The sequence below is a fragment of the Mustela erminea genome, chromosome 19 (genome assembly GCF_009829155.1).
Source record: "Mustela erminea isolate mMusErm1 chromosome 19, mMusErm1.Pri, whole genome shotgun sequence".
NCBI lineage: Eukaryota > Metazoa > Chordata > Mammalia > Carnivora > Mustelidae > Mustela > Mustela erminea.
In genome coordinates, this window is record NC_045632.1 from 34,145,155 (window position 1) to 34,172,569 (window position 27,415).

The 27,415-nt window shown below is 47.6% G+C and overlaps 1 long non-coding RNA gene and 2 other non-coding genes across 3 annotated transcripts; 2 read left to right on the top strand and 1 right to left on the bottom strand.

Moving 5' to 3' along the window:
* On the top strand, positions 1–83 carry TRNAL-CAG. Its single transcript has one exon. It is a non-coding gene; the product is annotated as a tRNA-Leu (tRNA).
* Positions 84–332: 249 nt separating this feature from the next.
* TRNAL-CAG lies at positions 333–415 on the bottom strand. Its single transcript has one exon. It is a non-coding gene; the product is annotated as a tRNA-Leu (tRNA).
* A 224-nt stretch (positions 416–639) lies between these two features.
* Positions 640–25,738, top strand: LOC116580028. The gene is made up of 4 exons (XR_004281495.1): positions 640–848; positions 7,151–7,315; positions 22,576–22,752; positions 25,502–25,738. It is a non-coding gene; the product is annotated as an uncharacterized LOC116580028 (long non-coding RNA).
* Positions 25,739–27,415: the final 1,677 nt, after the last annotated feature.

Below are 27,415 nucleotides of genomic sequence, written 5' to 3' on the forward strand. Positions count from 1 at the left end.
GTCAGGATGGCCGAGCGGTCTAAGGCGCTGCGTTCAGGTCGCAGTCTCCCCTGGAGGCGTGGGTTCGAATCCCACTTCTGACAATTCCAAACTTTTTCTCTTTTTTTCGTTGCAACCTTAGAGGAGATTGCGTACGTTTGACAACTCTAAGAATGGACCTGCGGTATAGATCCGGGCTTTCTTTTTACAGTCTCAGGTGAAATAAATGTCATTACGAAGAAAGTGCCCGTCAAGAAGGAAATACTTGTTTTGTAAAGCGATTGAATAGAACTCTCCGAAGGTAAAGTATCACCTAGTAGATCTGTAACTGTTGGTGAAAAGCAAAACAGCTTTGTCAGGAGTGGGATTCGAACCCACGCCTCCAGGGGAGACTGCGACCTGAACGCAGCGCCTTAGACCGCTCGGCCATCCTGACTGTTGCAACACAGCTTTGCAAGCAAACCTCTTCGGAATAGCTCTAGTGTGCGCATGCGTAGCGAAGAGCCGCGTTGTGGGGAGGGCGGGGGCGGGCTTTGTTTCGCGCGGAGTGTTGGGAAGAACTAGAAAGACGCGCCCGCTCGAACGGGCGGGGCGAAATGGGACTGGGACCTACCGAGCGAGGTGACTGACGGCAGAGGGCGCGCGCGGCGCGCTGGAGAATCGGGGACTCTGACTCGCGGGCATGCGTGCCTTCGACGGGCACAGTTTATGCAGGCGTGCATTCATTTACAATTCAAGTCGGCTTCGAGACTGGCGTATCTGCCACACTTCCTGTGCATTTCCTGCACGAAGCCGTCAAACCCGCCTTCCCGCGCCGGCTGGGAGATCTCTGCTTTCGCCCGCACCAGTTGAAATCCGGATTTCCCAAGGTCTGATAGCACGCATCTCGCGTTCTCCCTGCGAACGTTTGCCGAAACGGCAACTTCCCATTAATATGTGTATTACAGCCATTTATTCAGGTTCGCGGTCACACCGCGTCCCGCAGCGACACAGCGGGATACGCGCTGTGTTCCTGACCGTGTCCCTAGAGCCCGAACCGGGTTTGGCTCGAAGTAGGCGCGCAGGGAATGTCTGTGGATTAATCCTTCCCTCGCCTCCCCCTTCCTGGATTCTGTCATGCGGTGATTCACGTTTCCTCCCCGGCCACCGCCCCTCGTCCCCACGCCCCGTCGCAGTGGGAAGCAGATCCCGACCCCCGCAGCACCTTCCGCCGGGCGCCTCCATAACCCCAGACTTGGGCATGTCCTCGGTTCCGCCTAGGGACCAAAAGACTTATGCGCCCCGAGGGCCCCTTTCTCCAGGGGATTTCCGGGAGGGAAAAGGGCACTTCCACCCTCCCAGGATGTCATACGCCCCCGTTGACCCGCTCCTCCTCCCCCCAGTCCCCAGGCCCTGAAGACGAAGTTCCTAAAGGCGGGCAGGAAGGGGTGGAGGTAGGGGGGACAGGAGACAGAGGTTCTGTCGAGGCGGGGCCCCTGACTGGCTGTGTACCCTGGGTCTGAAAGGTGACTGAGGGTGACTTCTGTGAGCTGACCCTGGACCCTCGACCCTGGACTCAGAGACAGGGGACAGACTCAGAGACTGTGAGTAGTGGAGTCACGCTTGTCCCGCAGTGCCCTCTGACTCACCAGAGACGGTGTCACAGAGCAGCCTCAGGCAGGGAGCATTCCCTACCAACCCGAGCTCAGGACCCTTTCCGGCCCTTAGGGCTTAGGATGCCAAGGGGTGGTCCGACTTCTCAGGTATGCAGAGGTCCTGATTCTTTAACGGGTGATGAACCTCCCCATTCCCTTTCCTTTTCACAAATACCCCCTCTTCACTGAGTGTCAGAATTTATTTCTTCGGGTTCAGCAAGGACCTCTTTTGCGTCTTCTCCTGAAATACAAATTGCCCTGGACACTGGAAAGGGCATCCACAAACATTTAGGGAACACTTGCTATGTGCCAGACACTCTTCTAGATGCTGTTAAGAAACAGAATTTCTGTCCTCACGATACATTCAAGCATGGGGTGAAGGGAAAGAGAGAAGACAGAGGTGAATGGCAAAATGTCAAAGAAGGTCAGGTGCTGATCCTTGCAGGACAGAGGATGTGTTAGGAAACTTGCAACCAGGTATCCTATAAGGTAGCCAGCAATCCTGTCTGGGGCACCATTTCTGGCCATCTGATTTGATAGGGCTTTTCATGACTTCTACATACAAATGAATCTTGTCCATAGCAATGTAAGTGGATTTTGTTGCGGTGGAATGCAATTAATGAGTGCCTCCTGGATACTGACTATTTTCCCCATCTACTTATAAATTCATTTCATCATTCCTGATTGCCAATATGCATGTGTCTTTAAAGATTTATTTATTAGAGTGAGGAGAAGGGATAGAGGGTGACAGAGATAATCCTAACCAGACATCCCTCCAGCTCAGAGCCCTAGGCAGGGCTTGATCCCAGGATCCTGATATTATGACCTGAGCTGAAATACAAAGTTGGAGGCTCAACTGACTGAGCCACCTGAGCACCCGATACATGTATCTTTGATTTCTCCTTAGAACAAGTTGTAATGGGGCACCTGGGTGGCGCAGTGGGTTAAAGCCTCTGCTTGGGTCATGATCCTGGGGTCTTGAGATGGAGCCCCGTGTTGGGCTCTCTGCTCTGCTTCCCCCTCTCTCTCTGTGCCTGCCTCTCTGCCTACTTGTGATCTCTGTCTGTCAAATAAATAAATAAAATTAAAAACAACAACAACAACAAGTTGTAATATCTTACTGGTTTCGTCAAAATTAATGAATTGCAAGAAATCTTTGACTTGTATTCATTGTATACTTTTATGAGAATCGTGATTTTACCCTAAAAAACAATCTCCTTTAACCATGATCAAGAAAGACTAGAAGCTCTCATAGGAAGCGTGGTAAGGGAGGGCCTCTCTGAGGAGGTGATGCTGAATTTGAAAGGGAGAAACTAGATCAAAGCTGGTGGCATTCTTCATGAAAGGCATAGCCAATGCAAAGGTCCTGAGGCAGGGAGGAGTGTGGTCTGTTGGAGGGACAGCAAGCTGGTGGGACAAGGGTAAGGATGTAAGAGGCTGAAGTTTATGTCTCTCAGGGCTGGGATGCCAGGGAGGGGAATTTGGATTTTCTACTCTGTGTGATGGTGTCACTGGAGTGCTTTCAGCAGGGCAGTGATCCTAACTGGATCCTTTGAAAACGATCCCTTTGGCTGCTGCGTGAAGGGGGGATGTGAGAAGCCAAGAGAAAAATCAGAGCCCCGGGAAAGGCCATGAGAGATGAGGTGGCTAGACCAGGGTAGTGAAGACTGCAAAAGGTGGCTGAATTCAAGATTCAAGGTGTGTTCTGGTGGTAAAAAGAACTAGTCTTGCTGGCTGGCTGGTATGCTTGCTGGGGTGCAGATGTGGAGAGACGGGACACAGGATGGGACAGAAAGTCACTAAGGCCATGGCGGGATCAGGTTACCAGATACAACTTTTCTTTAAGGCAAGTGCATCAGACAGGCGCTGCTAGCTCCCCACTCCTGCCCCATTGCAGGAAGCTCAGACTCAGACAGTCTGAATGACTTGCCAGGGTCCTCTGGAAGCTCCAGAAGCCTCTGGAACAACCCCCACCCTGCCACGCCTTATACCACGAACCTTTCTGACTGTGTATCATTTTGGAGATGGAGTCCAAGTCAGCCCCTTTCTGCCTGCTGCCCTCGGGCCTGGCTGGGAGCAAGTGCTCACTGGAGGGGGATCAGTGCTGGAGCTCTGCTCAGCCCTGTCTTCCAGGTTTGGGTGGATGGTCAGCTGTCCTCCCTCCACACTTTTATTTATTTATTTATTTTTTGGTAAATATTTTATTTATTTATTTGACACAGAGAGAGATCACAAGTAGGCAGAGAGGCAGGGAGAGAAAGAGGGGGAAGCAGGCTCCCTGCAGAGCAGAGAGACTGATGCGGGGTTCTATCCCAGGACCCTGAGACCATGACCTGAGCCAAAGGCAGAGGCTTTAACCCACGGAGCCACCCAGGCGCCCCCCTCCACACTTTTAAGGTTCCAGACTCCTGGCCTGGAGGAAGGCTTTTAGGATCCTATTCCAGCCTCAGGCCCCCAAGACCAAAAAAAGGGAAAGGAGGAATCCTGTTTATCTCATTTTCCCTGCTTATCAGCAGCCTAGATATCAACAGTGGACAGTAGAGGGACAGGCCTCACCCAGTCCCCACTGTAGGCCTTTGTCCAGCCTGAAAGAGGAAAGTCCCCTGAGCTCAGCCTGGGAAGTCCACCAGCATCTGGGGATGCCCCAGCCTGGCTCTTCCTGTGCTCGGCCCCAGTTAGTGTGGATGGAATTAGCGGCCAGTTGGCAAGCCGGTGCTCAGCCAGCCGAGGGGGCCCGCAAGGGGGATCCTAGCATCCCTGTGACCTTGGCACACATCACCACCTCTGCCTGGGATAAGAGTGGCAGGAAACCGAGTTTTATGAATGCTTTTTTTACACCCATTCACTTGATGTTCCTAACAGTACCACAACATAGGTTGTCACGGCTCCTCTTTCACAGAGAAGCACAATGAGGCTCAAAGAGGCCAAGTAACTTACCCAGATTTGCCCAGCAGATAACTAGAGCCTGATTTGTCTGGCTCAGTACCCCTTCTGGACTACTACTGGGGGCCTAGAACTGTGATAGGTGCTTTTCTTTACATTGTGTTCTTTAACAACAACAAAACCCAAATACCCTAATGAAGGTTGCCAAATGGCCAGTGAGACTTTGGGATGTTATTTTTACTCCTGTTTTTATTCTTGGAGGAGACTTAAAAGAAAGGGTAGGTTTTTCCCAGCAAACCAGGCCAAGCAGAATGACCAAGTATTTGTGTTGAGGCTCTGGTTTCCTTGGCAAAGTTTGGGGGACAGAAATCATCAGGCGCCACCAGCAAAGCCCTGCCAAGGCCCTGGTTTGGGCAGAGTGGGGAGCCCAGGGGTGAAGGGGATGATGCAGGCGTGGATCACTGATGGGATGGGAACGGCTCGGTCCACCCAAGTCCAGCCTTGGCAGAGACAGAGGTAGATGGCCCGGTTTCCCGATTTTGAATGGGTCAGGTGGACAGTGGTGACCAGAATGGACCAAAGGCCAGGAGCTTACTTCCAAGTCCTCTGGATCACTTATCATGCCTCTAGAGCCTCTGGTCGCCCTACAAAGAGAACCCTAGGAATGGGGCAGACCCTGTAGCTCACCACTCTGATAAGCAAGGGGGCACAGAGCCTATTTTAATCCGAGTGCATCAGCATGTGGCTTCTGAAACCACTCTGCTGTTTGCTAGCTGTGTGACTGTAGAGGAATTCCTTAGCTTCCTCAGTTCCCTAGCTGTAAAATGGATTTAGGAATAGTGTCTGCCTCAAAGCGTTGTTGTAAAGATGAAAGAGTTAATGCACACCAAGTAGGTAGAGTGCTGGCAGAGAATTATGCCTTAGCCTAGAAAACATAAAGCCCTATGCTGTCTCTGGCCCATGGTGGATACTGTGGGGCAAGTTTTCAGCTGTCAAACTGACTTTGCAGAAAGAGTGTCCATAGTGCCATCCCCTCGATCCCACAACCACAGCAGACCCCAACCAACTGCCCCATTAGAGCTAGCCTGGCTCACATCTCTAACCTCGCCTCCCATATCCTGCCCTCTACCCCCATCTGTTTCTCCAGTGCAAAAAGCCTGTTCCTTCCTGGGGCCCTGGCACTGGTATTCCCTCTGTGGAGCCATTCCCCCCCACCTGCAGCTTATGTAGGACTGGTTCCTTTTATCGCTCCCCTGTAGGCTCGGACGTCTCCGCTAAGTTGGCCCCTCGTCTTACCTCCCGTTCGCTCTGGCTGGCCTCCTCCTTGCAGGTGCGAAGCCCCTGGGCTCATTGCTGGCTTCTTTGCTCATCGTGCCTCTCTCCTACTAGGCTCTGTGCTTGGTAAAGGCAGGAGTCTTGGCCATTTTGCTCACCAGTTCCTCCCAGCAGGTAGCTCAGTGCCTTTCACACAGCAGGAGCTGCCGTATTGCAGGAGTGGATGAACAGATGGATGGTTGGGTGGATGGACGGATGGACAAGTAAATTCCCTGGGTTTTCTGTCCTTCAAGGGTGGAATTCAGGAAGCCTCCCCAGGTGTGGCCCCCATGACCCCTTGTGTTCCCCTCTTTGTCTCTGACCCTCATGCTCATCCCTTTGCATGGGTACATCAGCTCCTTGTGCCCATCTGGTGCTTAGGCACCTCCAGATCCCCTCACAGGCCCGATCTGCTCTGCTTCTTTCAGCTAAAAGGCTTTTGATTTCTACTTGAGGCCTTTTTAGCCCAGGGCTTCCTCTCCAGCAGGCTGACTGCTTAGAGCAAGGGGACAGGGTGAGGCGCTGGCTGAGGGTTAGAACCCTGGCTGGTCTCCTGGCACACTCCCTCTGCCCACATCCGTGTGATGGAGTAGGCTTCTGCCCTACTAGTTGGTTAGCAGACTGCGCTGCATGCCTACCACCACCGTGGCCCCCTCCTCACTCCTGACTCCCCAGAGTCCCCCAACGCCTGGCCTGCTGCCACGCAAATACTGTTGTCAGTCCTCATTGGCAGGTGCCACACTAGTCGTTAAATATTTTAAACGTATCCACAGGACTACATTATGGCTTTCCTGTTCTGCCTGATACCCCAGTACTCTTTGGGAGCCCCCTTTGGATTCAGTCCAGTCCTGACTCTGGCTGCCTCCCCCTCCCGTTGCTCATCCCTCCACCTCTCCACTCCAGTCTTCTGGTACCAACCTGGATCTAGCTGTGCCTGAAGCCATCCATCCCTGGTCTTTTCACATAAGACAATGTAATGCAAACTTCCACCACATGTAACCCAAATAAATACAGCCTAGATCTCTTCCGCCAACATGGAAGTCACAAGGGGTCTATTGAGGATTTGAAATGTGGCTGCAGTGAATTGAGATGGGTCATAAACGTAATATACAAACTGGATTTCAAACAAAGTAGGACAATAAATGGAAACTATTTTATTATTAATTTATAATACCAATGACATGTCAAAGAGGTCATATTTTGGCTAGATCATATTTTGGCTATGTTGCGTTAAATAAAAAATATTATTAGGATTGATTTCAGCTGTTTCTATTTCCTTTTTCAGCATTGCTCCTAGGAAAATCTACTTATGTTTGTGGCTTGTGTTATCTTTCTATCAGACAGTGCTGGGCTCCTGGCTGATCAACAAAACATCGGGAAGCAGGAGATCAGAGCCTATCCAACGAAACTAGGCAGCACCCTGGGAAAAACTCCAACAATGCCAGAGAAGGAAGGCAAAAGAGGACAGTTCTGATCTACAGGGCTGGAGAGGAAGGGCATCGCAGGTAGGGGGCACCTCGTGAGCAAAGGCCTGGGAGTGGGACTCAGACAAGATGGGCCTGAGAACCAAAGGTGGCATAGAGGAGACTCGAGGGTTAAGATGGGCCACTGATTCCTCCAGGGAAGCTGGGGGAAGGAGGAGTTCTTGGGGATGGTGTGGGACAAAGGGACAAGTATTTCACTTGCCCTTCAGCCTCCATACATTTTCTGTATGTATCACGAGGACCCAGGGCTGGGGTAACCATCTCCCTAGCTGTGTAGAATCGGTTCTGGTTCCCGAAATGCTGGAACCCACAATTGCAGGCTATGTCCGATGCCCACGCCCATCAAAATGGGGCTTCTGAGGCAGGAAAGAAGAGCCCCAATTCTGGGCACAGACAGGAATCAGCGGCTACAGGCCTTTCACACCAGTGTGGAGCCAGTCAGAGCTCTCACGTTTCCTCCAGAAATTCTTTCATCTTCAAATAGCTGCGGATTTTCCTCTGAACTTTTGTTATGCCTACCAATTTCTGTTTTATCTAGGAAACAGAACACTGTTTTTTTTTGTTTCTGTTTCCTGCAGTGCCTTTTTATGGCCACTGGGATCCAGATTCTAGGAGAAATACTCATGTCCTAGGGACCTCAACAGAGGGTAAGGATATGCCAGCAGGGGCCTGGGAGGTGACAGTGGACCCTTGGAGTCCCAGGAGTCCTTGCTGAGTCATACAAAATCAGGGTGCCCATGCCCCAGCCAGAGCCTCTCCGGGGTAGCAATGCTCCCCAAATTTACTACTTCTGCAGTGCAAAAGAAAGAAACCTTGAGGGGACACCTGAGTGGCTCTGCCTTTGGCTCGGGTCATGATGCCGGGGTCCTGGGATCGAGCCCCACATCGGGGTCTCTGCTCAGTGGGGAGCCTGCATCTTCCTCTCTCTCTCTGCCTGCCTCTCTACCTACTTGCGATCTCTGTCAAATAATTAAAATAAATATTTAAAAAAAAAAGAAAGAAAGAAACCATGAAAATGACTTTTCCCTCTTAAAAAAAAGACCATTACTGACTCCTCTTATGTTCTCCAAAGGTTTCAGCAGATACAGGAGTGAGTGTCTTGGTTTATCAAGCTCCTCATAAAAATGAGGCAGAATCTGATGCAGTAGTTTTCTAGGTCACACAGCCTGAAAAAGATCCATTGCCTTCTCCTGGCCCTCAGCTCCCCACTGGCTGCCCTCTCCCCCAGGGAAGCTGCTCCCAGCCAAGTCAGGTTCCCCATCTGCACTAGAAGTGCAGCAGCCCCCCAGGATGGTGTGTGGTTCCCTGTAAGAGTGTGTGTGTGTGTGTGTGTGTGTGTGTGTGTGCGCGCGTGCGCGCCTGAACCTCAGACCACATATGCCCCCACTGGACCCCACACTCCCTGTGGGCAGGGCCTGCCTGGGCCCTTCATCCCCCACTGATCCCCAGCACCTGGCATCTTCTAGGCACCCTGGAAATATTTATTTATTTAAAAGATCTTATTTATTTAATTGAGAGAGAGAGCGAGAGAGAGCATAAGCAGGGAGGAGAGGGAGAAGCAGGCTTCCCGCTGAGCAAGGAACCCCATGTGGGACATGATCCGAGGACCCCAGGATCATGACCCAAGCTGAAGGCAGACGCATAAGTGACTGAGCCACCGAGGTGCCCCTGGAAATAGTAATTGAGCAAATGCATGGGTAAATCCTACGTTCAGAGTCTTTCTCGCCAGATATTCACCACACCCCCATTAAGGACCTCAGTCCCTATGTTCCAACCCCCGAGATGACATTTTAGAGGAGTCGATTCTTTCCTAAGGTCTGGCCGTGGGAGAGAAGACATTTCCTTTCTCTACCTAATCAGTGCCCAGATCGAGTGGCCACTCTGTGCCAGCCCTAAGGGCCCCAGATAGGTGTGGGGGCAAGAGTGTATGTTTCCATGAAGTCTCCCAACGTGCCTGCTGTGTTAAGGAGGTACATTTATAGGGAGCCTCAAATTAGACCGAGCATGCAGCTCTCTATCCTCTGAGAACTCTTGGGGGAAACTGAGGCAAGGGATTTGGAAACATCCTGTGAAGCCAGCTGCTGGAGAAGACAAAGGTCACTGGGGTTGGGCTTCTACCTCCGGGCTCAGATTTGTCTTTCAGCCAGGGTCCCATTCAAGATATCTGTGCCCATAACCCACAGGAGGCGGGAGCCACGAACCATGTGGTTCTTCACCACAACTGCATGAGGCACCAAGGCTGTGGGGTGAGAGCAGGAGCCACAGAATCTTGGCCAGAAGGGGAAGGTCATAGAGGGATGGGTGCCCAGCTCTGGCTGCAGACAGGTGGCACCCACTGATGCAAGATCTGACTTAGGAAACAAGTGGAATTCGATTGGGCAGAAGAAGGCAGGACCCCTGCAGACAGCTCGGTCAAGAAGGGGATGTGGCTGCTCTAGGACGGGCTTGAAGACGGGGATGGGCCAGCATCTGAGTCTGTGGGTGTGTGCAAGTGTGTGTCTCTGGGAGTGAGAGTGTGTGTGTGAGTGTGTTTAAGCACATCGCACACAGCTGATTAAGTGTGTGTGAGTGTGCATGCTGGTTTAGAGATGGATGTGTGTCTTTGAGGGTGAGGGCACCCTGCTGGCCAGTGTGGGTATGGGGGGCATTTTCGGTGGCTGGCTTAGTGGCTGTGTGTGTGTGTTGTATGCAGGCGTGAGGATTTGCCTGTCTGTGTGGGACAGGGATGGAGCAACAAAGCACTCTGAACTTGGGATGGAGCCATTCAGGGCTTATACCTCTGACAGACTCTTGGGCATTTGTAGACTTGAGGGCAGGAGAGTCAAGGTCAAGTCCCAACTTGGCCACTTCTCAGCTGTGTGGCCTTAATAGTTTCTTCTTTTCAAAATTCCATGTTCTCATCTATAGGATGGGATGGATCATTACCCTTACTGCCTCCCGGGGCTAACTGACAGACAGCTTTGGGAGGATGCCAAGAAACCGGGCACCTCAGTTCACTCTGGGGAGAAAGAATGAGAAAGGAGTTCCCATTCTCGGTGGTGTTGGAATTTCTAACCATGAGCATGTATTCCTTTTATCATAAAAAAGATGTTAGAAAAAGGCATTTGTGCTCTGGAAACCCTCACTGCCTTTCTCTGCGCGACTGGGGAGATGCTTGTGGTTTTGAGGACAGATGACGGAGGTGGCCAAGCAGGGCATAAAGTTCTTTTTTTTTTTTTTTTTTTTTTTTACCAGGGGACAGGCCCTGAGGGTGGGCAGGCTCTTCTGGGTGGCTTCCCTCTCCCCAGGAGTCATCTGGGGATGTCAGCCTCTAACTTATGGTAGACAGGGAAGCTGCTTCCAGGAGGCCCTCTGGCTTGCCTTCCTGGCCAAGGAGAATTGGGACCAACCCCAGTCACCCGCTAGAACAGGTCCTACAGAGATGCAAGGGGTTACATGAAATGGAAACTGTTCACATGCTTATTTTTCCTTTCTTTTCCTTCCTTTTATTGTTGTTTTTGTTTTTAGTCATCTGGCACCCCCCCCCCAACACACCAATGAATCACAAAAAAGCTATTATCAGAGATTAACTCTGGTCTGGGAGAGAGCTTTCACTTTCCTTTTTGTGCCTTTCTTAATAAGGATTGAATTTTCCAAGTGTGTATGTTTTTTCTTTCTGTCTCTGACTCCTCTTCCTGCAAACACCAGGAAGTCTCTGGCCAGAGATTCCTGCCCTTTGAGGGTTTTCTTCTTTGAATCCCAGTGTGTTAAAAGGAAATTAAAACCTTAGTCACTCTTATATCATTTAAAAAATACAAAAATGCTGAATTTCAATACTTTAGACATTTTTACGTTATATATATATTTAAAAATTTTAGCAGGCGCTACACATACGTAATGTAAGAATTTGAAAAACTCCAACATCCTTTCCTGATTAAAAAGAAAAAAACCAAAACAACTCAACAAACTAAGAATAGAAGGGAACTTCCTCAACTTGATAAAGGGCATCTTGAAAAACCCACAGCCAACACCATACTTAATAGCAAAAGACTAGATGCCTTCCCCCTCTGATCAGAAATGAGACAAGGATTTCTGCTCTGCTCTCCTTTAGTCAACATTTTGTTGGAGGTTATAGCCAGGAAATAAGTAAAAAAGAGAAGTAAAAGGCATCCAGACTGGAAAGGAAGAAGTAAATTGTCCCTACTTGTAGATGACATGATGTTTTTTTAATTTTTTATTGATGACATGGTTTTATACACAGAATAGTTTCAGGGAATTAGCAACAAACAAACAAACAACCCTCACTAGAAACCCCACTAGAAACAAACGTAGTGCTATAGGTTGAGGAAAGGTCAATATATAACGACCAGCTATATTCCCGTATACCACTCACGAGCAAGCCAATAATAAAAATGAGGAAAACAATTCCTTTTAGAACAGTACCCAAAAGAATAAGATACTTTGTAATAAATTTAACAAATGCAGTGAGAAAAAGTTTTGCACAGTGACAATTTTAAGTTGTTGCCAAGAGAAATTAAAGAGATCTAAATAAACAGACAGACATTCCATGTCTCTGGATTGGAAGATTCATTTTCTTCTTTTCCTCCATTCTTCTTTTCTTGTGGGGGGAGGAACAGAGGGGGAAAGACTCCACACCCAGCAGGGTGCCCAACTCCGCTCCATCTCACAAACCTGAGATCGTGACCTGAGCCAAAAACGGGTCAGAAGCTTACCTATCTGAGCCACCCAAGTACCCCTGGGAGACTCATTTTCTTTTTTCTTTTCTTTCCCCTGCCCCCCCCCACCTTGAACTTTTAGGAGAAAATCTCTGTGACCTTGGGTTAGGTAAAGGTTTCTTAGATATGACAGCAAAAGAACAATCCATAAAATTAAAAAATTAACAAATTGATTTCATCAAAATTTAAAACTTTATGAGTCTCACCGTTAAGGAAATCTAATCACTAGGGGCGCCTGGGTGGCTCAGTTATTAAGCGTCTGCCTTCTGCTCCTGTCATGATCCCAGGGTCCTGGGATCAAGCCCCACATGGGGCTCTCTGCTCAGGGGGAAGCCTGCTTCTCCTTCTCCCACTCCCCCTACCTGTGTTCCCTCTCTTGCGATGCCTCTTTTGGTCAAATAAGTAAGTAAAATCTTGAAAAAATTAAAAAAGAAAATCTAATCACTAAAAGTGAATATTCCTAATTTATGCATGTGATTAAAGACACAGAGAACACTTTGTAGAATGCTCACTACTCAGAAAGAAGACAAATAATCCAATTCAAAAATAGGCAAAATTGGGGTGTCTGGCTGGCTGACTTGGTGGAGCATGTAGCTCTTGATCTTGGAGTTGTGGGCTTGAGTCCCATGCTGGGTGTAGAGATTACTTAAAAGTAAACTCTTTAAAAATGGGCAAAATAAGCGAATAGATATTGCCCTAAGAAGCTGTATAAACATCCAGGAAGCATATGATAAGGTGTTCAACATCTTTAGTCATTAGTGAGATATAAACCACAATGAAATACCAATTCATACCACAAGAATTACTACAATAAAAAAGGATAATACTAAGTATTAACAAGGATGAACCTAGAATCCTCATAAACTGATGATGGAAATGCAAAATGGTACATCCTATTTGGAGAAGTTTGGCAAGTTTCCTAAGAAGTCAAATATAAGTTTTCTATATAACCCTAGGAATATTTATCAAAGAGAAATAAAAACATAGGTCTACACAGAGACTTACATATAAATGTTTAGAGCGGCATTATTCATGATAGCCAAAGAGTGGATTCATAATAGCCAAACGTCCGTGGATGGATGAATGAATAAACAAAATGTAGGACATACATACAAACAAAAACACTACGCTAACTGAAAATCGACAAAAACAAAGGACCACATATTGGATGATTCCATGTCTATGAATTTTCCAAAAAAAGACAAAGCCGTAGAGACAGTAATTAGTTTAGCGGTTGTCTGGGGTTGAAGAAAGAGAAAGGGATGTGATGGCAAATCAGCATGAGGGCTCTTTCTAATGGAATGTTCTAAAATGTAATTGTGGTCATGGTTGCGCAACTCCTCACATTTACTAAAAACCATTGCATTGTACACTTCGGAGAACAAAACAACAATGATAACAAAAGAATGTACAATTTATTTATCCATTCTACTGTTGATAAACATTTGGGTAGTTTCCAGTTTGGAACAATTATAATTCTGCTAATGTGGACATTCTTGTATATGTCACTTGGTAGACATAGGTACACATTTCTCTTAGGCATGTATCTAACAGTAGAATTCTGGATCACAGGGTATGACTACACTCACCTTTAGTAACTACTGCCGAGGAATTCTCCCTAGTTTTCTCCAAGTTACTCTCCATCAGCAGTGTATGAACTTTCTCATTACTCTACATCCTTGCTGACAACTAGGATTGTCTGTCATTTTCTTGTCAGTCATTTTGATGGGTTTGTAGTGGGTACCTCATTCTGGTTTTAATCTGCATATCCCTGGTGACTAATAAAATTGAAAGTCATTTCAAATTTTCTTTGATTGTGTTTCTGACCACTTGGAAATCCTCCTTGGGAAATTCTGGTTCAAGCATTACTGCCCTTTTTCCCCTCCTTAAGTAGTCTGTCATTTTCTTATTGGGTTTCAGAGGAGTTCTTTATATATTCTAGATAAAAACTTTAAATCCCACTTTTTGACTTTTCACCATTTTAACAGCGTTTTCTGGTGAACACAAATTTTAGTTTTAGTGTAGTCTAACTAATCAGGTTTTTTCCCTTTATGGTTTATACTTTTTTTTTTTAATATTTATTTAAGATTTATTTCAGGTAGAGCAAGAGAGAGAGAGAGAATGAGACCTCACGCACAAGCAGGGGAAGCAGTAGGCAGAGGGAGAAGCAGGCTCTCCATTGAGCAGGCAGCCTGATGTAGGGCTTCATCCCAGGACCCTGGCATCATGACCTGAGCTGAAGGCAGACTGAGCCACTCAGCTGCCCCTATGGTTAATACTTTTTAATATCCCCAGTCAAGAGGTTGTCTCCTAGTTCAAGACCACGGAGATATTACCTGTTTTCTTCTAAAATACTTACAGTTTTCTCACATTCAGATCAACAATCAATCTGAAATTGACTTTACATATGGTTTGAGGCAGGGGATCCATATTTTTTTTTCCCATTTGGATCATTGATTGATACAATACTTTTTTTTTTTTTTTTAAGCACAACAGTTTTGTTTGTTTGTTTTTTATTTGGCAGACAGAGATCACAAGTAGGCAGAGAGAGAGGGGGAAGCAGACTCCCTGGTGAGGAGAGAGACTTGATCCCAGGCCCCTGGGATCACAACCTGAGCCAAAGGCAGAGGCTTTAACCCACTGAGCCACCCAGGTGCTCCAAAGCTTAACAGTTTTAAAATAAGTCTTGACTCTGATGGGTAAGTCCTCCAGGTTTGTTTTTCTTCCTCAAATTGCTTTGGTCATTTTAGGTCTTCTGCCTCTCCATATAAATTTTAGAGTCTTTTTAAAAAATTTTATTTATTTATTTGATAAACAGAGATTACAAGTAGTCAGAGAGGCAGGCAGATAGAGAGGAGGAAGGAGGTTCCCTGCTGAGCAGAGAGCCCGATGCAGGGTGATCCTAGAACCCTGACACCATGACCTGAGGCAGAGGCTTTAACCCACTGAGCCACCCAGGTGCCCCAAATTTTAGAGTCTTAATGTAGTAAAAACCATCTTGTGATTTTTGACTGGAATTACATTAAATCTATAGACCAATGTGAATAAGTCAGAAGTAGACTTCTTTACAATTTTGAACTTCCAGTCCGTGATCATGGTATATTCCTCCATTCATTTAACTTTTCTTTAATTAATTTTCTTTAATTTTAGTTTTAAATTTCTTTAATTTTATTTCATTCAGTGTGGGGCGACTGGGTGGCTCAGTCTTGTTGGGCTTCTGACTTTTGATTTTGGCTCAGGTCATGACCTCAGGGTTGTGAGATTGGGCCTTGTGTTGGGTTCTGCTCTCAGCAGGAGACTGCTAGAAATTCTCTCTCCCTCTGTGCCCCCTCCTCCAGTAAATAAATAAATAAATAAATAAATCCTAAAAGGAAACAAAACGTTTGGTGGTTTTCAGCATTGAGGTCTTGCATAACTTTGATTAGATTTATTTCTAAGTTTTGGGGGAGGGTATGTGTTATGGTGAGTGCTGTGAATTGTGTAAGACTGATGAATCACAGACCTGTATCCATGAAGCAAATAATACGTTATATGTTAATTTAAAACTTTTTATTTCTAGGGGCGCCTGGGTGGCTCAGTGGGTTAAGCCTCTGCCTTCGGCTCAGGTCATGATCCCAGGGTCGTTGGATCGAGCCCCGTGTCAGGCTCTCTGCTCAGCAGGGAGCCTGCTTCCTCCCTCTCTCTCTGCCTGCTTCTGATCTGTCTGTCAAAATAATAAATAAAATCCTTTAAAAAAAAAAACTTTTTATTTCTAAGTTTTTAAAAAGACAGATGTAGGGAAAGCTCTTCTCTGGAAGGAGGTGTGTTGAAGTGTTAGCTCTGTCCGCAAACCCCACTGTGCTTCTGACAGGAAGAGAGTGGCACGGAAACCAAGGCCTCCTGAGGGAAGGCTGGGAGTAGGGCCCATGCGCCAGGAGGGATGTGAGGTGGTGAGAGCCACGGCTGACCTAGGGAGACTGCAGCAGCTCCAGAGAAAGATCCAGACCCAGGGAGAAGCTAAGTCACCTAGATGGCAGAGCATCTGGCGTAGGAAGCTGGAGGTTGCGTTCCTGAGGGCAGGGGACCCCCCCCCAACAATGGGATTGTTGGGGCAGTCCCATTCATCTCCTTAAGTACTGTTTCCTGTGTGTCCTTAAGGCATGTCCCCGTCCCAGAAGTCATGAGCACATCCTGTTCCTCAAAGCTGCCGGGTCTGATGGAGATCTTCCACTGACCCTTGAGTCAACTGGAGAAGGGGGCTGCCTCTTTCGGCTCCAAACCGCCGCATGGTCAAGGTGGGGTGGCAACTGGAGACCCTCTGCTGTCCCCAGACCAGGGGAGGGGACTGAGCTGCTCAAGGGTGCCCTGGTGCCCCTCTGCCCTTGCCCATTCTTCCCCACCCCAGCTGTTTGTGGGAATTCCATGTCTCTGCCTGGGAGGTCCAGGCAAATTCTTTCTGTGTTATAGATGGCCGTAAGTCTGTGACTTCCTCCAACCGACCTGTCCTGCAAGAGTCTTCCGGAGCCCTTAGGCAAGAGGGCCACTGCATGCCTTGGGGTGGTGGCGTCTGTCTGCTCCATCCATTCCTATATCCCCACCTTCCTTAGAGAATTTCTTCTGTCTTGTCCTTAACCCCTGAGGTGGGACCCCAATCCTGCAGCCGGGGTTTTCCAGAAGCTCCACTAGCCCTATTCCCAGCATCTTCCCCTCTCCACGCCCCCCTTCAGGGTTCTTGAACAATGGGCGAGAGTGGGGGAAGGTTTCATGGAGCCCCAAAGGAGCAAGATAGAGGCGAGCTCAGAGGAAAGAGCACTGGACTTCACGGACATCGTCCCTGTGAAAGCAGCAGGTGATAACTCGGCCTGGCTCTCTGTTATGTGGATTGACTTATTTAATCTTCACAGAACTCCTTTGGGGTGGGTACTCTTGTTTTCCCTGTTTTGCAGAGAAGGAAATAGGCACCAACGGGTTAGGCTGCTTGCCAAGGTCCACAGCTGTAAGTGATAGAGCCAGTCAAACCCAAGGGGTTTGACTCCAGAATGTGGGCTCTCGACTCGTATAATCTGCTGCTTCTTCCAGCCCTTGGGACCTCTGAGCTCTTGGTCATGCTGTTCTCTCCTACTGGAATGCCCTTCCTCCCTCCTCCACCTCCCAAAATGCACCCCTCCAGACCTAGCTCAGTGCTTCCCCTCGAGCCAGGCAGAGCTCCAAGCATCCTCCTCAAGACCACCAGGCTGCCCCTTCTTTCCACTGTGGCGTGGACACGCCATGTTGGCTTTGCCCAGTTATGACATCGCTCCACAGTGAGCCATGAACATTTCCAGGCAGGCCCTGGGCCCTGTCCACTGTGGTGTCCCAGCCTCCAGCACGTAGCAGCAGACCCATCCAAGAGCTGTTCAGTGTCCCAGACGAGGCTCGCCTCAGCTTCTGCCTTTCTGGCTCCTGTGGGATTTTGGATAAGTCCATGGGACTTGGGATAAATCACTCCTCCTCTCTCACCTCAGAACCATCTCCGTGGTTCCCAGGACTGAGCTTTTTTCTCTAATTGTTCCTCAGCTCCTGAAAGCCCCATCTCTCCCTGCCAGGGAAATCACCTGAGGACTTTCCCTCCACAGACCATTCTTTGGGAGAGAGATGGGAGCTGCTCGTTGGGCCAGTCCTGACGTTCTGGAACTTGGAATGTCCTGGAGGAATGTCTGAGTCACCTTCCTGTCTGAGGAAAGCATTTGGCTGCTCTCCCTGGGGTGATGAAGGGCCAGGAAAGGTCCTGAGTCCTCTGTCCAAGCTCTACTCTTCTTGCCCAGGCCTCAGCTGGAGGGTCATCTAGTAACAGCAACTTACTGATAAATTGCTACGAAGTAGGGGCACCTGGGTGGCTCGCTTGGGCAGGCATCTGACTCTCAGTTTCAGCGCAGGTTGTGATCTCAGGGTTGTGAGACTGAGCTTCGGGTTGTGCTCCTCGCTCAGTGGGGAGTCTGCTTGAGTTTCTCTCCCTCTGCCTCCCAACCACTCGCACACTCTCTAGCACTAAAATAAATAAATATTTTAAAAAATAATAATTGTAAATAATAATAATAATTATTATTATGAAGTATTGTATACTACCTCTTCCCGACCCATTCCCAGCTCTGCGCATTTCTGAGCCAGAGAAGCTGGGCAGCAGGACAGTTAGGACCATAGGTTGGGGTCGGGTCACAGCTCCAGCTCCAGGGCTGCTATTCCTTCCCCTCTCCAAGCCTCAGTTTCCCCATCTGTAAAATGGGACAAGAGGGCCTTTCCTCCTGGATCGCTGTGAAGAACCCAGAGATGAGATCTGCGAGCAGCTTCGGTGCAAAGAGTAGGTGTTCTATTTTTTCTTTTAAAGATTTTATTTATTTATTTATTTATTTATTTTTTAAAGATTTTATTTATTTATCTGACAGAGAGAGATCACAAGCAGGCAGAGAGGCAGGCAGAGAGAGAGGAGGAAGCAGGCTCCCCGCTGAGCAGAGAGCCCGATGCGGGGCTCGATCCCAGGACCCTGAGATCATGACCCGAGCCGAAGGCAGAGGCTCAACCCACTGAGCCACCCAGGCGCCCCTAAAGATTTTATTTAGAGAGTGAGAGTGGGAGTGGAGGTGGGAGTGGGGGTGCGGAGGGATAGGGGGAGAGGGCATCATGAGCAGACTTCGCACTGAGCGTGGAGCCCCACACAGGGCTCGATCTCATGATCCTGAGATCATGACCCAAGCGGATATCAGGAATCAGACACCCAACTGACTGAGCCACCCACCCAGGCGCCCCAAACAGGAGGTGTTCTCTTCACCTCCACGTCGGCAACATTGAGCACATGATAAATGTCCAAAAGACCTCAGGAAATGTTCCACTTTTAGCCCTACCTCAGTGGCTGTGTGTCTTTGGGCAATCCGCTTTCCCTCTCCGGGCTGGCCCTCTTTGTCTGGGGGGTGGATGTGAAGTTGTCTCAGCTGACACTTTAATATCAAGGCCCAAGCAAGTGGTGGGTCACTGGAGTCATTCTGCAGTTGGCAGAGCTGACCTGGTCTGATTTCTGTCCCTAACCGTAACCAGCTATGTGACAGAGAGAAGTTCTTTGACCTCTTGAAAACTCTGTTTCTTTATCAAGTGTCCAGATTCTCCCTTTTTCTCAGTGTTGTTCTATGACTCCAGCCCATGAGGAATCCTTGGCGTAGACCCAGAACATTCTAAGTGCTCAGTTAATTAAAGATTATTTAAGAGAGGGGAAGTGGGGGCAGAGGGAGGGTGGTTGTAAATCATGTGTGTGGGAGCCCTGAAGAGCAACAAACTCCAGCTGGTGAGGCGGAGAAAGGGGCTCCTTGGAGAAGATTGGCCCGAAGGCCCAGAAAGGGAAGGTAACCTGCTCCGTGCCACACAGCTGTTGCGGCAGAGCTGAAAGGGCCTCCACAGATTTGGCCCCAGTTTGGGCTGGGAGGTAGCAGTCTATGAGGGGGGCAGGCCCTGGCTCTCAGATGACCCCCCGGGAAGGGGGATGCCATTTTCCAGTTTGCATTGGGAAGGTCTGATTTCCTCTCCTCCTTCTGAGAAGCCAAAGGCTCCCAAAACAAACAAATAAAGATTGGTTTGTTTTATTTTATTCAGTGACTGGTTGGTTTTACATAATATGTTTCAGCAGGGGCAGTTTTTCCCTGCTGATTTCACCCTCTCTGTTGAGGAAAGGGCTTCAGAACAGGAGGCAAGAGGGTTCTAGATGTCTCTGGGCCTCAGTTTCCCCTTTTGTGAAATGACCTGATTCTACAGGTATGCATGTAGTCTTGCAAACCATGTACTCTTGGACACCTGTCTGGCTCAGTCAGTGGAGCCTGTGACTCTTAACACAGAGTTATGTGTTTGAGCCTCACGCTGGTTGTAGAAATTACTCAGAGAGGGAGACAAACTGTAAGAGACTCTTAACTCTAGGAAACAAACTGAAGGTTGCTGGAGGGGGTTGCTGGGGGCGGGGGTGGGGAGATGAGGTAATTGGCTGGTGGGCATGAAGGAGGGCCCTTGATGTAATAATGAGCACTAAGGGGGCACCTGGGTGGCTCAGTAGGTTAAAGCCTCTGCCTTCTGCTCAGGTCATGATCCCAGGGTCCTGGGATGGAGCCCTGCATTGGGCTCTCTGCTCAGCGGGGAGCCTGCTTCCTCCTCTCTCTCTGCCTGCCTCTCTGCCTACTTGTGATCTCTGTCAAGTAAATGAAATCTTTAAAAAAGAAATAATGAGCACCGAGTGTTATATGCAACTGATGGATCACTGACCTCTACCTCGGAAACTAATAATACACTATATGTTAATTAATTGAATTTCAATTAAAAATATGATACACAAAGTAAAATCTTTGAAAACAAAAATAAAACAACCATGTACTTTTGCAAGCCACTGATTATATGGTACAATGGGGGGACAAAAGGAACAGAACAGTGTGCAGAGAAGACTGCAGCATTAGGAGGGGTGAGGGGAGGGAGCTGTATACATCCGGTTGCAGAAGCAGAAAATACTCCTCAGGGCTCCATGAGGAATCAGTAACAGGGCTTGCCTCTGGGGAAAGAAACCAGTCTGGAATGGAGAAATGTTCACTGTTTATTCATTTGTACTTTTTTTTTTTTTTTTTTTTTTAAGTAGGCTCCCTTTTGGGGTGTCTGGGTGGCTCAGTGGGTTAAGCCTCTGCCTTGGGCTCAGGTCATGATCTCAGGATCCTGGGGTCAAGCCCCAAATGGATCTCTCTCTCTCTCTGTGTCAAATAAAATAAATAAAATCTTTAAAAAAATTTCTTTTAGGGGCGCCTGGGTGGTTCAGTGGGTTAAAGCCTCTGCCTTCGGCTCAGGTCATGATCTCAGGGTCCTGGGATCGAGCCCTGCATCGGGCTCTCTGCTCAGCAGGGAGCCTGCTTCCCCTCCTCTCTCTCTGCTTGCCTCTCTGCCTACTTGTGATCTCTCTCTCTCTCTCTGTGTGTCTGCCAAATAAATAAATAAAACCTTTAAAAAAGTTTTTTTTTAAATTAAAAAATAATAAATAAATAAGGTAGGCTCCATGCAAGGAGCCCAATGTGTGGCCTGAACCCAGGATCCCAGGACTGTAAGATCAAGACCTGAGCTGAGATCAAGAGTCAGACGCTTAACCGACTGAGCCACCCACTATTCTTTTGTATCTTTTAAAATAAAATTGTCCGCTTTGGCTGTGCCATTCCCCTGGCCTCCCTGTTCCATTTCTGGTTGCTCTGTTGGTCTGCTGCTTTTCCCAGCCAGATCACCCAGAATAATCTCTTTAATGTCTGGCCGTCTGATTAATACACTTAATCCCCTCCCCTCCCAGGTTCCAGAGACTAGGACATGAGCATTTCTGGGAGGCTGTGAATCTGTCTACTGTATATGACTTTGATCAATTTGCGGTTTTTTGCTTTTGTTTTTGTTTTTTTTAATTAACATATGATGTATTATTTGCCCCAGGGGCACAGGTGTGTGAATCATCAGTCTTACACAATTCACAGCGCTCCCCATACCTCCCCAGTGTCCATCATCCAGACACCCCAATCTTCCATCCTGCTCCCCTCCAGCAACCCTCAGTTTGCTTCCTGAGATTAAGAGTCTCTTATGGTTTGTCTCCCTCTCTGGTTTCGCCTTGTTTCACTTTTCCCTCCCTCCCTCTATGATTTTCTGTCTTGTTTCCTAATTTCCTCTTATCAGTGAGATCATGTGATAATTGTCTTTCTCCGACTGACTTAATTCGCTCAGCATTATACCCTCTAGTCCATCCACTTTGTTGCAAACGACAAGATTTCAGGTTTTGGTTTTTTGGGGTTTTTTTGATGGCTGGATAAATATTCCAATATATACATATATACCACATTTCCTTTATCCATTCATCTGCTGATGGACATCTAGGTTCTTCCATAGTTTGTCTATTGTGGACATTGCTGCTATAAACATTTGGGTGCCCATGTCCCTTCAGATCACTACATTTGTATCTTTGGGGTAAATACCCAGTAGTCTGATTGCTGGGTCATGGGATAGCTCTATTTTCAACTTTCTGAGGAACCTCCACACTGTTTTCCAGAGTGGCCACACCAGCTTACATTCCCCAATTTGCAGTTTTTGATTGGTTCTTTCTGACGACCTTGCACTGTTTTATCATTGTTCTTTGGTGGGGAGTGTTTTCAGAGTTTGTCAGTCATTCCAGAAATCCCAGCCGTAAATGGTAAATTCTTACAATGAAATACAGTCTAGGCATAAGGACAAATGCACTGAAGGGAAAAGGAGCCACGTAGCTGAATCTCACAAACACTGTGTGGAGGAAAGAAGGCACCTACGAAAGAATGCTTTCTGCCTGGTGCAGATGGACAAAACACTGGTCTTGGCAGAGGTGCTGGGAAGGTGGCTTCCCTTGAGAGGCTCGTGGTTGGAAGAGGTCGTGAGGGGGTTTCTGAGTGCTGATAATCTTCTATTTTTTACTTTTTGTTTTCAAGTTTCTAGACATCTTGCAAAAACAGTATGACAAATTCCTGTATTCCCATCACCCGGAGTCATTGTTAACATTTTGCTACCTTTCTTTTTTAAATCCTTCTCTCTTTCCAGATAAGGCATCCTGGCCCATGCGGCAGAGACAGCATCGCCGGTACAGCCACTTTCTGGAGCTCAGGATACAGGATGCAGGGAGAGCATCCTTTTCCTTCGTGGGTGGTCTTGGAGGATACTTCTCGAGAGATACGGACCTCAGTCATCCTCCTACCTGAAAGCTCCTGGGCATTCCAGGTACTCTTAGCTCCCCCACATCTCTTAGTCCTCTCTTCCCACCCACATCGCTGGGCATCAGGGCAAATAAGTGACAAGAAAATGAGGGTTAGGCGCCATCATGGAAAGAACCTTGAACTTGGAGATGTACCTCCATGGGTTTTCTCCTCTCCTCCTTCCACATCATTCCTCACCCTCTTCTGCCTCCCTCCTTGGAGGGTGTCACGTCCCCTCATAGTTCCAGCCACCACCTCTTGTCTGGGGATTGCTTACTGGGATTTCCCAGGACCAGGCATATAATCCCTCCAGCTCAGACTTTTCCCATCTGTGAAATAAGCAATGGCCGTTATGCTCTTTCAACCCCAAAAGGGCTATGGTGAGGACCATTTGAAGCAGAGAATGAACAAGTCTTTGGTTCTCAAACAATTTGGTGGTGCAAGCGTTACTCTTCCCCATTTCACAGAACTGGAGCCTGAGCCCGAGGAGTATGAGGCTTTTAGCCCAACTCTCACTGCCAGTTGGTGCTGGAGCCGAGCCAGAGTGGGGATCTCTGAAACTTTAGGGAATAGCCACAGGAGACACATTCTAAAGCTTTTAGGTGCCTCTCATTTTATGGAGCAGTGAAAAGCCAGATTGGAAATGCAAAAACATAGCAAATGGCTGAAGGGATGGATGGTATGTGTGGGACTGTTTGCTTTTCTAAGAGGAAAAGAAAGCACTGATGGTTTGGCAATGGGGCTTGCTCTCTGATGGCAGGCCAGAGCTAGCTCTTCATTCAGAATAAGGTACTGGAGGATAAACCATCTTCTCCTCTTCTGGCCACTGCTTCTTGGAGGACTTTCATGTTTCATCATTTACAAAGACTGGTAAACAACTCTTCATCAAACCCGTTTCCTCTTCTTGGGCACCCGGCCAGATTATGGCTCCCGCCTCCCTTGGCAGTCAGGTGAAGCCACGTGTCTAGATTCTGGTCAGCGGGTTATCTGGAGGAGATGGGAGATCAAGGCACTGTTTTCTTACGATAGGAGAAACAGCAGTATAATATATGCAGATGAGATGCTACAGTCCAGGGGGGAAATTGATGCTGCCGGGAAGACGTGGGAGAATGAGAATGCCCTTGAGTCGGAGAGGCCAGGAGCAAGGGAGATGCACTTCTGTGGGCAGATACTGCAGCTGTGGGTGGGCGTTTTTCTGATAACTTCTCTTCTTTTGGGAAAATCGGAAATAAGGGTCATCGGTTGAGAGTCTGGATCAGGGAGGAAGGGTTGAAAGTTTAAGAGGAGGAAAGAGAGGATGGAATAGTCTGGAGGAAGGGGAGGGTGAACGAGCCAAGGAGACTTAATAGGACTTTTGGGCAGCACCTAGGGACCATGGGAGACTGGTGATCTTGAATGGACAGTTGGTGTGACTTGGTACTTCTCTCCAGCCATGTCTGGCTGCACGGGTTCAGGTGCACTGAGTGGAGTGTTGGGTTTCATTCTGGTCATGGTTGTGCCAGGAGGTAGCAAGAAGAATGGGAGTGGAAGTTAGTTGGTCAAGAGAGTTGAGGGCATAGGCAGACAATGCTTGTAATGAAAGACCGTGGAAGTTGAACTGAGTGAGGAGAGAAGTAAGGACCTGAGGGGGTAGCAAGGGACAGGGAAAGAGGATGGGATCGATCTGGGTGGGGTCAAAGGGTTTTTGGAATTGGATACTCAAGTAGTAAACTAGACTAATTGATGGTGGCGGTTCGTGAGGGGTCTTTGAAATTGAGATTATGCAAGCACAGTTATGGGTAATGATGTGGTCAAGGGTATGATCTTGGGATGGAGGAGGTGAGGTAGGGGGAGGATAAGTTCATCAGCACAAAGGAGGTCATGGAACTGAGAGGGTGGTTATCGAAATTACCAGGATTATGACACAATCACACTGGGGAGAGTGACTATGAGCTGGGAGCTAAAATTGTCAGCCAAGGGTGGTGGAGAGGGCTACAGCCAGGGGTTTGGTAAGGGGTGGTAATGTCTGGCCACATCCATTTCAAAGAATCTAGGGGCTTTAGGGAGGAGAGAGGAAGAATGGCTGACTGGGAAGTAGCTTTGAAGAACATGGAGGATGCTTATCCCACCCCTGGCCCCATGGTGATAATGGGTACTGCGAAGAAAGCTACAGGGACCCAGGGTCCTCAGAGGAGAACCAACTATAGAACGAAAAAGTGAGCAAAAAGATGAAGGCAACAGGAAGACCCAGACAAGAATGTCCATTCATTACAGAACTCTTAGTAATAGTGAACATCTGGAAACAACCTAAATGTCCATTGCCAGGGGAGTGGATAAACAGTAGATTCATCTGAAATAGAATTTGCTACATGCAACCGTGAAAATGAAATGTGCTAGATCCATGTGGATCAATAAAGTTTATAAATGTGAACTTGAGTGAAACAAGCAATTGTAAAAACGTTCCATCAAGTGTGATGCTTCCTCTCTAAGACCCACAAAACAATACTATATTTTATTTATAAAGCTATAAAAGGATAATGACCTCCTTGGGAGGGGCCCCCAGCAGCTTCAGTATGGTGGTTTTGTGGTTACCCATGGAAAACGGTAGAGGGGAAATGGGTAAGGGTGGGGGTAAGGTAGCTTTGGTGGTATCGAAAATATTTTATTTCTTAATGAAAGAAACAGAAAGAGAGAGATGAACCACAGTACAAACTAAAACATAACAAAATATCAACTGCCGTTAAATTTAGGTTGTGAGTCCCAAGACTTATTTTACTTTTCTGTATGTTTGGAAGGTTTCAGTGTGAAAGTTTTAAAGATTAAAAAGCCCAGAGGGGATTACTGTGAAGTGCGGTAATCAAGACGACCTAGCACTGGCATAAGGATGGGTGTGAAGATCAGTGAACTAGAACCAAGAGTCCAGAAATGAGCGCAGACAATTGACTTTTGACAGGGTGCCAAGTCAATGAAATGGGGGAAAGCATAGTCTTTTTCACCAGTAATGCTGGCACAATGAGAGAAGAATGAAGTTGGACCCCTACCTCACATGATATACAAAGATTAACTCAAAGTGGATCAAAGATTGAAATGAATTATGACCTCTGCCTTCGGCTCAGGTCATAATCTCAGGGTCCTGGGATTGAGCCCCGCATCGGGCTCTCTGCTCATCAGGGAGCCTGCTTCCCCCCCCCCCAATCTCTGCCTGCCTCTCTGCCTACTTGTGATCTCTGTCTGTCAAGTAAATAAATAAAATCTTCAAAAAAAAAAAAAAAGATTGAAAGAAAGAGCTGAAACTGTAACACTCTTAGAAGAAAATATAAGGATAAGTCTTCGCACCCTTGGATAAGGCAATGGTTTCTTAGAGATGACACCTAAAGTAACCCAAGGAACAGTAGATCCATTGGATGTCATCACAATTAAAAACTTTGGTGCTCCAGAGGATACTATCATGAAAGTGAAAAGAGAAGCCAAAGAATGGGAGAAAATAAGGATCCAAAATCAGCATATACTAAGCAAAGTAAGTCAATCAGAGAAAGACAATTATCATGTGATCTCACTGATACATGGAATTTGAGAAACAAAACAGAGGAGCATAGCAAAAGCAAGGAAAAAATAAAATAAAACCAGAGAGGGAGACAAACCATAAGAGACTCTTAATCATAGGAAACAAACTGAGGGTTGTCAGAGGGGAGAAGAGGAGGGAGGGGGTAACTGGGTGATGGGCTTTAAGGAGGGCACATGATGTGATGAGCACTGAGTGTATATAAGACTGACCAATCACAGACCTGTACCTCTGAAACCAATAATACTTCATATATTAATTGATTGAATTAAAATAAAAGATGGTATCAGCATACACAAAGCAGTTATAACTCAACAACAAAAAGACAATTGACCCTACTTATTTATTTATTTATTTATGATTTTATTTATTTTTTTGAGAGAGAGAGGGAGCAGAAGCAGGGGGAGAGGCAGGGGAAGGACAGAGGGAGAGGGAGAAGCAGACTTCGCATGGAGCAGGGAGCACCATGCAGGGCTTATTGCTGGGCTCCATACGGGGCTCAGTCCCAGGATTCCCTTAGATCGTGACCTGAGCCGAAATCAGACACTTGATGAACTGAGCCACCCCGCCCCCTCGCCACCCCATGCTCTGGCAAACAACCCAATTTTAAAATGGACAAAGGATGGGGGTGCCTGGCTGGCTCAGTTGGAAGAGCATACGACTCTCGATCCTGGGGTTGCGAGTTTGAAACTGCATTGGGTGTGGAGGTTACTTGAAAATAAGATCTTTAAAGAAGAAAAAGGGCAGGGGCGCCTGGGTGGCTCAGCGGGTTAAAGCCTCTGCCTTCGGCTCAGGTCATGATCCCAGGGTCCTGGGATCGAGCCCCGCATTGGGCTCTCTGCTCAGCGGGGAGCCTGCTTCCTCCTCTCTCTGCCTGCTTCTCTGCCAACTTGAGATCTCCGTCTGTCAAATAAATAAATGAAATCTTTAATAAAAAAAAAAAAAAGAAAAAGGGCAGAGACATGAATAGACATTCCAGGGAAGATATACAAACAGCAGATATGCACGTGATAAGATACTCAGCCACATTAGTCATTAGGAAAACATAAATCAAAACCACGATGACATACCACTTCATGCGCACTAGGAGCTGTAACCAACATCTAGATGGTAACAAGGGTTGACATGGAAGTGGAAGGATTGGAGC